This window comes from Camellia sinensis, unplaced genomic scaffold (genome assembly GCF_055761805.1).
Source record: "Camellia sinensis isolate YWXY unplaced genomic scaffold, ASM5576180v1 Unanchor11, whole genome shotgun sequence".
Lineage (NCBI taxonomy): Eukaryota > Viridiplantae > Streptophyta > Magnoliopsida > Ericales > Theaceae > Camellia > Camellia sinensis.
The window spans coordinates 2,960,369-2,971,626 of record NW_028128989.1 but is presented as its reverse complement, the minus strand read 5'-3'; positions in this window follow the sequence as shown (position 1 = coordinate 2,971,626).

Here is an 11,258-nt window from a genome sequence, read left to right as displayed (position 1 = left end):
TCGAGTGTGCGAAACGTAACGCGCGAGAAATTGTAAGTAAACGCCGTATTTACATATCTGCCACTGTGCAGGAGAATCCGTATAGGTGTTCGAGTGCTCGAAACGTAACGCGCAAGAAATTGTAAGTAAACGCCGTATTTACATATCTGCCACTGTGCAGGAGAATCCGGACAGGTGTTCGAGTGTTCGAAACGTAACGCGCGAGAAATTGTTTGTAAACGCCATATTTACATATCTGCCACTGTGCAGGAGAATCCGTATAGCTGTTCGAGTGTGCGAAACGTAACGCGCGAGAAATTGTAAGTAAACGTCGTATTTACATATCTGCCACTGTGCAGGAGAATCCGTATAGGTGTTCGAGTGCTCGAAACGTAACGCGCAAGAAATTGTAAGTAAACGCCGTATTTACATATCTGCCACTGTGCAGGAAAATCCGTATAGGTGTTCGAGTGTTCAAATCGTAAGGCGTGAGAAATTGTAATTAAATGCCGTATTTACATATCTGCCACTGTGCTGGAGAATCCGTATAGGTGTTCGAGAGTTCAAACCGTAACGCGCGAGAAATTGTAAGTAAACGCCGTATTTACATATCTGCCACTGTGTAGGAGAATCCGTATAGGTGTTCGAGTGTTCGAAACGTAACGCGCGAGAAGTTGTAAGTAAATACGGCGTATTTACATATCTGCCACTGTGCAGGAGAATCCGTATAGGTGTTCGAGTGTTCGAAACGTAACGCGCGAGAAATTGTAAGTAAACGTCGTATTTACTTATCTGCCACTGTGCAGGAGAATCCGTATAGGTGTTCGAGTGTTCGAAACGTAACGCGTGAGAAATTGTAAGTAAACGTCGTATTTACATATCTGCCACTGTGCAGGAGAATCCGTATAGGTGTTCGAGTGTGCCAAACGTAACGCGCGAGAAATTGTAAGTAAACGCCGTATTTACATATCTGCCACTGTGCAGGATAATCCGTATAGGTGTTCGAGTGTGCGAAACGTAACGCGCGAGAAATTGTAAGTAAACCCCGTATTTACATATCTGCCACTGTGCAGGAGAATCCGTATAGGTGTTCGAGTGCTCGAAACGTAACGCGCAAGAAATTGTAAGTAAACGCCGTATTTACATATCTGCCACTGTGCAGGAGAATCCGGACAGCTGTTCGAGTGTGCGAAACGTAACGCGCGAGAAATTGTAAGTAAACGTCGTATTTACATATCTGCCACTGTGCAGGAGAATCCGTATAGGTGTTCGAGTGTTCGAAACGTAACGCGCAAGAAATTGTAAGTAAACGCCGTATTTACATATCTGCCACTGTGCAGGAGAATCCGTACAGGTGTTCGAGTGTTCGAAACGTAACGCGCGAGAAATTGTTTGTAAACGCCGTATTTACATATCTGCCACTGTGCAGGAGAATCCGTATAGCTGTTCGAGTGTGCGAAACGTAACGCGCGAGAAATTGTAAGTAAACGTCGTATTTACATATCTGCCACTGTGCAGGAGAATCCGTATAGGTGTTCGAGTGTTCGAAACGTAACGCGCAAGAAATTGTAAGTAAACGCCGTATTTACATATCTGCCACTGTGCAGGAGAATCCGTATAGGTGTTCGAGTGTGCGAAACGTAACGCGTGAGAAATTGTAAGTAAACGCCGTATTTACATATATGCCACTGTGCAGGAGAATCCGTATAGGTGTTCGAGTGCTCGAAACGTAAGGCGTGAGAAATTGTAAGTAAACGCCGTATTTACATATCTGCCACTGTGCAGGAAAATCCGTATAGGTGTTCGAGTGTTCGAATCGTAAGGCGTGAGAAATTGTAATTAAACGCCGTATTTACATATCTGCCACTGTGCTGGAGAATCCGTATAGGTGTTCGAGTGTTCAAAACGTAACGCGCGAGAAGTTGTAAGTAAATACGGCGTATTTACATATCTGCCACTGTGCAGGAGAATCCGTATAGGTGTTCGAGTGTTCGAAACGTAACGCGCGAGAAATTGTAAGTAAACGTCGTATTTACTTATCTGCCACTGTGCAGGAGAATCCGTATAGGTGTTCGAGTGTTCGAAACGTAACGCGTGAGAAATTGTAAGTAAACGTCGTATTTACATATCTGCCACTGTGCAGGAGAATCCGTATAGGTGTTCGAGTGTGCCAAACGTAACGCGCGAGAAATTGTAAGTAAACGCCGTATTTACATATCTGCCACTGTGCAGGATAATCCGTATAGGTGTTCGAGTGTGCGAAACGTAACGCGCGAGAAATTGTAAGTAAACGCCGTATTTACATATCTGCCACTGTGCAGGAGAATCCGTATAGGTGTTCGAGTGCTCGAAACGTAACGCGCAAGAAATTGTAAGTAAACGCCGTATTTACATATCTGCCACTGTGCAGGAGAATCCGGACAGGTGTTCGAGTGTTCGAAACGTAACGCGCGAGAAATTGTTTGTAAACGCCATATTTACATATCTGCCACTGTGCAGGAGAATCCGTATAGCTGTTCGAGTGTGCGAAACGTAACGCGCGAGAAATTGTAAGTAAACGTCGTATTTACATATCTGCCACTGTGCAGGAGAATCCGTATAGGTGTTCGAGTGCTCGAAACGTAACGCGCAAGAAATTGTAAGTAAACGCCGTATTTACATATCTGCCACTGTGCAGGAAAATCCGTATAGGTGTTCGAGTGTTCAAATCGTAAGGCGTGAGAAATTGTAATTAAATGCCGTATTTACATATCTGCCACTGTGCTGGAGAATCCGTATAGGTGTTCGAGAGTTCAAACCGTAACGCGCGAGAAATTGTAAGTAAACGCCGTATTTACATATCTGCCACTGTGTAGGAGAATCCGTATAGGTGTTCGAGTGTTCGAAACGTAACGCGCGAGAAGTTGTAAGTAAATACGGCGTATTTACATATCTGCCACTGTGCAGGAGAATCCGTATAGGTGTTCGAGTGTTCGAAACGTAACGCGCGAGAAATTGTAAGTAAACGTCGTATTTACTTATCTGCCACTGTGCAGGAGAATCCGTATAGGTGTTCGAGTGTTCGAAACGTAACGCGTGAGAAATTGTAAGTAAACGTCGTATTTACATATCTGCCACTGTGCAGGAGAATCCGTATAGGTGTTCGAGTGTGCCAAACGTAACGCGCGAGAAATTGTAAGTAAACGCCGTATTTACATATCTGCCACTGTGCAGGATAATCCGTATAGGTGTTCGAGTGTGCGAAACGTAACGCGCAAGAAATGGTAAGTAAACGCCGTATTTACATATCTGCCACTGTGCAGGAAAATCCGTATAGGTGTTCGAGTGTTCGAATCGTAAGGCGTGAGAAATTGTAATTAAACGCCGTATTTACATATCTGCCACTGTGCTGGAGAATCCGTATAGGTGTTCGAGAGTTCAAACCGTAACGCGCGAGAAATTGTAAGTAAACGCCGTATTTACATATCTGCCACTGTGCAGGAGAATCCGTATAGGTGTTCGAGTGTTCGAAACGTAACGCGCGAGAAGTTGTAAGTAAATACGGCGTATTTACATATCTGCCACTGTGCAGGAGAATCCGTATAGGTGTTCGAGTGTTCGAAACGTAACGCGCGAGAAATTGTAAGTAAACGTCGTATTTACTTATCTGCCACTGTGCAGGAGAATCCGTATAGGTGTTCGAGTGTTCGAAACGTAACGCGTGAGAAATTGTAAGTAAACGTCGTATTTACATATCTGCCACTGTGCAGGAGAATCCGTATAGGTGTTCGAGTCTGCCAAACGTAACGCGCGAGAAATTGTAAGTAAACGCCGTATTTACATATCTGCCACTGTGCAGGATAATCCGTATAGGTGTTCGAGTGTGCGAAACGTAACGCGCGAGAAATTGTAAGTAAACGCCGTATTTACATATCTGCCACTGTGCAGGAGAATCCGTATAGGTGTTCGAGTGCTCGAAACGTAACGCGCAAGAAATTGTAAGTAAACGCCGTATTTACATATCTGCCACTGTGCAGGAGAATCCGGATAGCTGTTCGAGTGTGCGAAACGTAACGCGCGAGAAATTGTAAGTAAACGCCGTATTTACATATCTGCCACTGTGCAGGAGAATCCGTAGAGGTGTTCGAGTGCTCGAAACGTAACGCGCAAGAAATTGTAAGTAAACGCCGTATTTACATATCTGCCACTGTGCAGGAGAATCCGGATAGCTGTTCGAGTGTGCGAAACGTAACGCGCGAGAAATTGTAAGTAAACGTCGTATTTACATATCTGCCACTGTGCAGGAGAATCCGTATAGGTGTTCGAGTGTTCGAAACGTAACGCGCAAGAAATTGTAAGTAAACGCCGTATTTACATATCTGCCACTGTGCAGGAGAATCCGTATAGATGTTCGAGTGTGCGAAACGTAACGCGCGAGAAATTGTAAGTAAACGCCGTATTTACATATCTGCCACTGTGCAGGAGAATCCGTATAGGTGTTCGAGTGCTCGAAACGTAACGCGCAAGAAATTGTAAGTAAACGCCGTATTTACATATCTGCCACTGTGCAGGAGAATCCGGATAGCTGTTCGAGTGTGCGAAACGTAACGCGCGATAAATTGTAAGTAAACGCCGTATTTACATATCTGCCACTGTGCAGGAGAATCCGTAGAGGTGTTCGAGTGCTCGAAACGTAACGCGCAAGAAATTGTAAGTAAACGCCGTATTTACATATCTGCCACTGTGCAGGAGAATCCGGATAGCTGTTCGAGTGTGCGAAACGTAACGCGCGAGAAATTGTAAGTAAACGTCGTATTTACATATCTGCCACTGTGCAGGAGAATCCGTATAGGTGTTCGAGTGTTCGAAACGTAACGCGCAAGAAATTGTAAGTAAACGCCGTATTTACATATCTGCCACTGTGCAGGAGAATCCGTATAGATGTTCGAGTGTGCGAAACGTAACGCGCGAGAAATTGTAAGTAAACGCCGTATTTACATATCTGCCACTGTGCAGGAGAATCCGTATAGGTGTTCGAGTGCTCGAAACGTAACGCGCAAGAAATGGTAAGTAAACGCCGTATTTACATATCTACCACTGTGCAGGAAAATCCGTATAGGTGTTCGAGTGTTCGAATCGTAAGGCGTGAGAAATTGTAATTAAACGCCGTATTTACATATCTGCCACTGTGCTGGAGAATCCGTATAGGTGTTCGAGAGTTCAAACCGTAACGCGCGAGAAATTGTAAGTAAACGCCGTATTTACATATCTGCCACTGTGCAGGAGAATCCGTATAGGTGTTCGAGTGTTCGAAACGTAACGCGCGAGAAGTTGTAAGTAAATACGGCGTATTTACATATCTGCCACTGTGCAGGAGAATCCGTATAGGTGTTCGAGTGTTCGAAACGTAACGCGCGAGAAATTGTAAGTAAACGTCGTATTTACTTATCTGCCACTGTGCAGGAGAATCCGTATAGGTGTTCGAGTGTTCGAAACGTAACGCGTGAGAAATTGTAAGTAAACGTCGTATTTACATATCTGCCACTGTGCAGGAGAATCCGTATAGGTGTTCGAGTCTGCCAAACGTAACGCGCGAGAAATTGTAAGTAAACGCCGTATTTACATATCTGCCACTGTGCAGGATAATCCGTATAGGTGTTCGAGTGTGCGAAACGTAACGCGCGAGAAATTGTAAGTAAACGCCGTATTTACATATCTGCCACTGTGCAGGAGAATCCGTATAGGTGTTCGAGTGCTCGAAACGTAACGCGCAAGAAATTGTAAGTAAACGCCGTATTTACATATCTGCCACTGTGCAGGAGAATCCGGATAGCTGTTCGAGTGTGCGAAACGTAACGCGCGAGAAATTGTAAGTAAACGCCGTATTTACATATCTGCCACTGTGCAGGAGAATCCGTATAGGTGTTCGAGTGCTCGAAACGTAACGCGCAAGAAATTGTAAGTAAACGCCGTATTTACATATCTGCCACTGTGCAGGAGAATCCGGATAGCTGTTCGAGTGTGCGAAACGTAACGCGCGAGAAATTGTAAGTAAACGTCGTATTTACATATCTGCCACTGTGCAGGAGAATCCGTATAGGTGTTCGAGTGTTCGAAACGTAACGCGCAAGAAATTGTAAGTAAACGCCGTATTTACATATCTGCCACTGTGCTGGAGAATCCGTACAGGTGTTCGAGTGTTCGAAACGTAACGCGCGAGAAATTGTTTGTAAACGCCGTATTTACATATCTGCCACTGTGCAGGAGAATCCGTATAGCTGTTCGAGTGTGCGAAACGTAACGCGCGAGAAATTGTAAGTAAACGTCGTATTTACATATCTGCCACTGTGCAGGAGAATCCGTATAGGTGTTCGAGTGTTCGAAACGTAACGCGCGAGAAATTGTAAGTAAACGTCGTATTTACTTATCTGCCACTGTGCAGGAGAATCCGTATAGGTGTTCGAGTGTTCGAAACGTAACGCGTGAGAAATTGTAAGTAAACGTCGTATTTACATATCTGCCACTGTGCAGGAGAATCCGTATAGGTGTTCGAGTGTGCCAAACGTAACGCGCGAGAAATTGTAAGTAAACGCCGTATTTACATATCTGCCACTGTGCAGGATAATCCGTATAGCTGTTCGAGTGTGCGAAACGTAACGCGCGAGAAATTGTAAGTAAACGTCGTATTTACATATCTGCCACTGTGCAGGAGAATCCGTATAGGTGTTCGAGTGCTCGAAACGTAACGCGCAAGAAATTGTAAGTAAACGCCGTATTTACATATCTGCCACTGTGCAGGAAAATCCGTATAGGTGTTCGAGTGTTCAAATCGTAAGGCGTGAGAAATTGTAATTAAATGCCGTATTTACATATCTGCCACTGTGCTGGAGAATCCGTATAGGTGTTCGAGAGTTCAAACCGTAACGCGCGAGAAATTGTAAGTAAACGCCGTATTTACATATCTGCCACTGTGTAGGAGAATCCGTATAGGTGTTCGAGTGTTCGAAACGTAACGCGCGAGAAGTTGTAAGTAAATACGGCGTATTTACATATCTGCCACTGTGCAGGAGAATCCGTATAGGTGTTCGAGTGTTCGAAACGTAACGCGCGAGAAATTGTAAGTAAACGTCGTATTTACTTATCTGCCACTGTGCAGGAGAATCCGTATAGGTGTTCGAGTGTTCGAAACGTAACGCGTGAGAAATTGTAAGTAAACGTCGTATTTACATATCTGCCACTGTGCAGGAGAATCCGTATAGGTGTTCGAGTGTGCCAAACGTAACGCGCGAGAAATTGTAAGTAAACGCCGTATTTACATATCTGCCACTGTGCAGGATAATCCGTATAGGTGTTCGAGTGTGCGAAACGTAACGCGCGAGAAATTGTAAGTAAACGCCGTATTTACATATCTGCCACTGTGCAGGAGAATCCGTATAGGTGTTCGAGTGCTCGAAACGTAACGCGCAAGAAATTGTAAGTAAACGCCGTATTTACATATCTGCCACTGTGCAGGAGAATCCGGATAGCTGTTCGAGTGTGCGAAACGTAACGCGCGAGAAATTGTAAGTAAACGCCGTATTTACATATCTGCCACTGTGCAGGAGAATCCGTAGAGGTGTTCGAGTGCTCGAAACGTAACGCGCAAGAAATTGTAAGTAAACGCCGTATTTACATATCTGCCACTGTGCAGGAGAATCCGGATAGCTGTTCGAGTGTGCGAAACGTAACGCGCGAGAAATTGTAAGTAAACGTCGTATTTACATATCTGCCACTGTGCAGGAGAATCCGTATAGGTGTTCGAGTGTTCGAAACGTAACGCGCAAGAAATTGTAAGTAAACGCCGTATTTACATATCTGCCACTGTGCAGGAGAATCCGTATAGATGTTCGAGTGTGCGAAACGTAACGCGCGAGAAATTGTAAGTAAACGCCGTATTTACATATCTGCCACTGTGCAGGAGAATCCGTATAGGTGTTCGAGTGCTCGAAACGTAACGCGCAAGAAATTGTAAGTAAACGCCGTATTTACATATCTGCCACTGTGCAGGAGAATCCGGATAGCTGTTCGAGTGTGCGAAACGTAACGCGCGATAAATTGTAAGTAAACGCCGTATTTACATATCTGCCACTGTGCAGGAGAATCCGTAGAGGTGTTCGAGTGCTCGAAACGTAACGCGCAAGAAATTGTAAGTAAACGCCGTATTTACATATCTGCCACTGTGCAGGAGAATCCGGATAGCTGTTCGAGTGTGCGAAACGTAACGCGCGAGAAATTGTAAGTAAACGTCGTATTTACATATCTGCCACTGTGCAGGAGAATCCGTATAGGTGTTCGAGTGTTCGAAACGTAACGCGCAAGAAATTGTAAGTAAACGCCGTATTTACATATCTGCCACTGTGCAGGAGAATCCGTATAGATGTTCGAGTGTGCGAAACGTAACGCGCGAGAAATTGTAAGTAAACGCCGTATTTACATATCTGCCACTGTGCAGGAGAATCCGTATAGGTGTTCGAGTGCTCGAAACGTAACGCGCAAGAAATGGTAAGTAAACGCCGTATTTACATATCTGCCACTGTGCAGGAAAATCCGTATAGGTGTTCGAGTGTTCGAATCGTAAGGCGTGAGAAATTGTAATTAAACGCCGTATTTACATATCTGCCACTGTGCTGGAGAATCCGTATAGGTGTTCGAGAGTTCAAACCGTAACGCGCGAGAAATTGTAAGTAAACGCCGTATTTACATATCTGCCACTGTGCAGGAGAATCCGTATAGGTGTTCGAGTGTTCGAAACGTAACGCGCGAGAAGTTGTAAGTAAATACGGCGTATTTACATATCTGCCACTGTGCAGGAGAATCCGTATAGGTGTTCGAGTGTTCGAAACGTAACGCGCGAGAAATTGTAAGTAAACGTCGTATTTACTTATCTGCCACTGTGCAGGAGAATCCGTATAGGTGTTCGAGTGTTCGAAACGTAACGCGTGAGAAATTGTAAGTAAACGTCGTATTTACATATCTGCCACTGTGCAGGAGAATCCGTATAGGTGTTCGAGTCTGCCAAACGTAACGCGCGAGAAATTGTAAGTAAACGCCGTATTTACATATCTGCCACTGTGCAGGATAATCCGTATAGGTGTTCGAGTGTGCGAAACGTAACGCGCGAGAAATTGTAAGTAAACGCCGTATTTACATATCTGCCACTGTGCAGGAGAATCCGTATAGGTGTTCGAGTGCTCGAAACGTAACGCGCAAGAAATTGTAAGTAAACGCCGTATTTACATATCTGCCACTGTGCAGGAGAATCCGGATAGCTGTTCGAGTGTGCGAAACGTAACGCGCGAGAAATTGTAAGTAAACGCCGTATTTACATATCTGCCACTGTGCAGGAGAATCCGTATAGGTGTTCGAGTGCTCGAAACGTAACGCGCAAGAAATTGTAAGTAAACGCCGTATTTACATATCTGCCACTGTGCAGGAGAATCCGGATAGCTGTTCGAGTGTGCGAAACGTAACGCGCGAGAAATTGTAAGTAAACGTCGTATTTACATATCTGCCACTGTGCAGGAGAATCCGTATAGGTGTTCGAGTGTTCGAAACGTAACGCGCAAGAAATTGTAAGTAAACGCCGTATTTACATATCTGCCACTGTGCTGGAGAATCCGTACAGGTGTTCGAGTGTTCGAAACGTAACGCGCGAGAAATTGTTTGTAAACGCCGTATTTACATATCTGCCACTGTGCAGGAGAATCCGTATAGCTGTTCGAGTGTGCGAAACGTAACGCGCGAGAAATTGTAAGTAAACGTCGTATTTACATATCTGCCACTGTGCAGGAGAATCCGTATAGGTGTTCGAGTGTTCGAAACGTAACGCGCGAGAAATTGTAAGTAAACGTCGTATTTACTTATCTGCCACTGTGCAGGAGAATCCGTATAGGTGTTCGAGTGTTCGAAACGTAACGCGTGAGAAATTGTAAGTAAACGTCGTATTTACATATCTGCCACTGTGCAGGAGAATCCGTATAGGTGTTCGAGTGTGCCAAACGTAACGCGCGAGAAATTGTAAGTAAACGCCGTATTTACATATCTGCCACTGTGCAGGATAATCCGTATAGGTGTTCGAGTGTGCGAAACGTAACGCGCGAGAAATTGTAAGTAAACCCCGTATTTACATATCTGCCACTGTGCAGGAGAATCCGTATAGGTGTTCGAGTGCTCGAAACGTAACGCGCAAGAAATTGTAAGTAAACGCCGTATTTACATATCTGCCACTGTGTAGGAGAATCCGGATAGCTGTTCGAGTGTGCGAAACGTAACGCGCGAGAAATTGTAAGTAAACGTCGTATTTACATATCTGCCACTGTGCAGGAGAATCCGTATAGGTGTTCGAGTGTTCGAAACGTAACGCGCAAGAAATTGTAAGTAAACGCCGTATTTACATATCTGCCACTGTGCAGGAGAATCCGTATAGGTGTTCGAGTGTGCCAAACGTAACGCGCGAGAAATTGTAAGTAAACGCCGTATTTACATATCTGCCACTGTGCAGGATAATCCGTATAGCTGTTCGAGTGTGCGAAACGTAACGCGCAAGAAATTGTAAGTAAACGCCGTATTTACATATCTGCCACTGTGCAGGAGAATCCGGATAGCTGTTCGAGTGTGCGAAACGTAACGCGCGAGAAATTGTAAGTAAACGTCGTATTTACATATCTGCCACTGTGCAGGAGAATCCGTATAGGTGTTCGAGTGTTCGAAACGTAACGCGCAAGAAATTGTAAGTAAACGCCGTATTTACATATCTGCCACTGTGCTGGAGAATCCGTACAGGTGTTCGAGTGTTCGAAACGTAACGCGCGAGAAATTGTTTGTAAACGCCGTATTTACATATCTGCCACTGTGCAGGAGAATCCGTATAGCTGTTCGAGTGTGCGAAACGTAACGCGCGAGAAATTGTAAGTAAACGTCGTATTTACATATCTGCCACTGTGCAGGAGAATCCGTATAGGTGTTCGAGTGTTCGAAACGTAACGCGCGAGAAATTGTAAGTAAACGTCGTATTTACTTATCTGCCACTGTGCAGGAGAATCCGTATAGGTGTTCGAGTGTTCGAAACGTAACGCGTGAGAAATTGTAAGTAAACGTCGTATTTACATATCTGCCACTGTGCAGGAGAATCCGTATAGGTGTTCGAGTGTGCCAAACGTAACGCGCGAGAAATTGTAAGTAAACGCCGTATTTACATATCTGCCACTGTGCAGGATAATCCGTATAGGTGTTCGAGTGTGCGAAACGTAACGCGCGAGAAA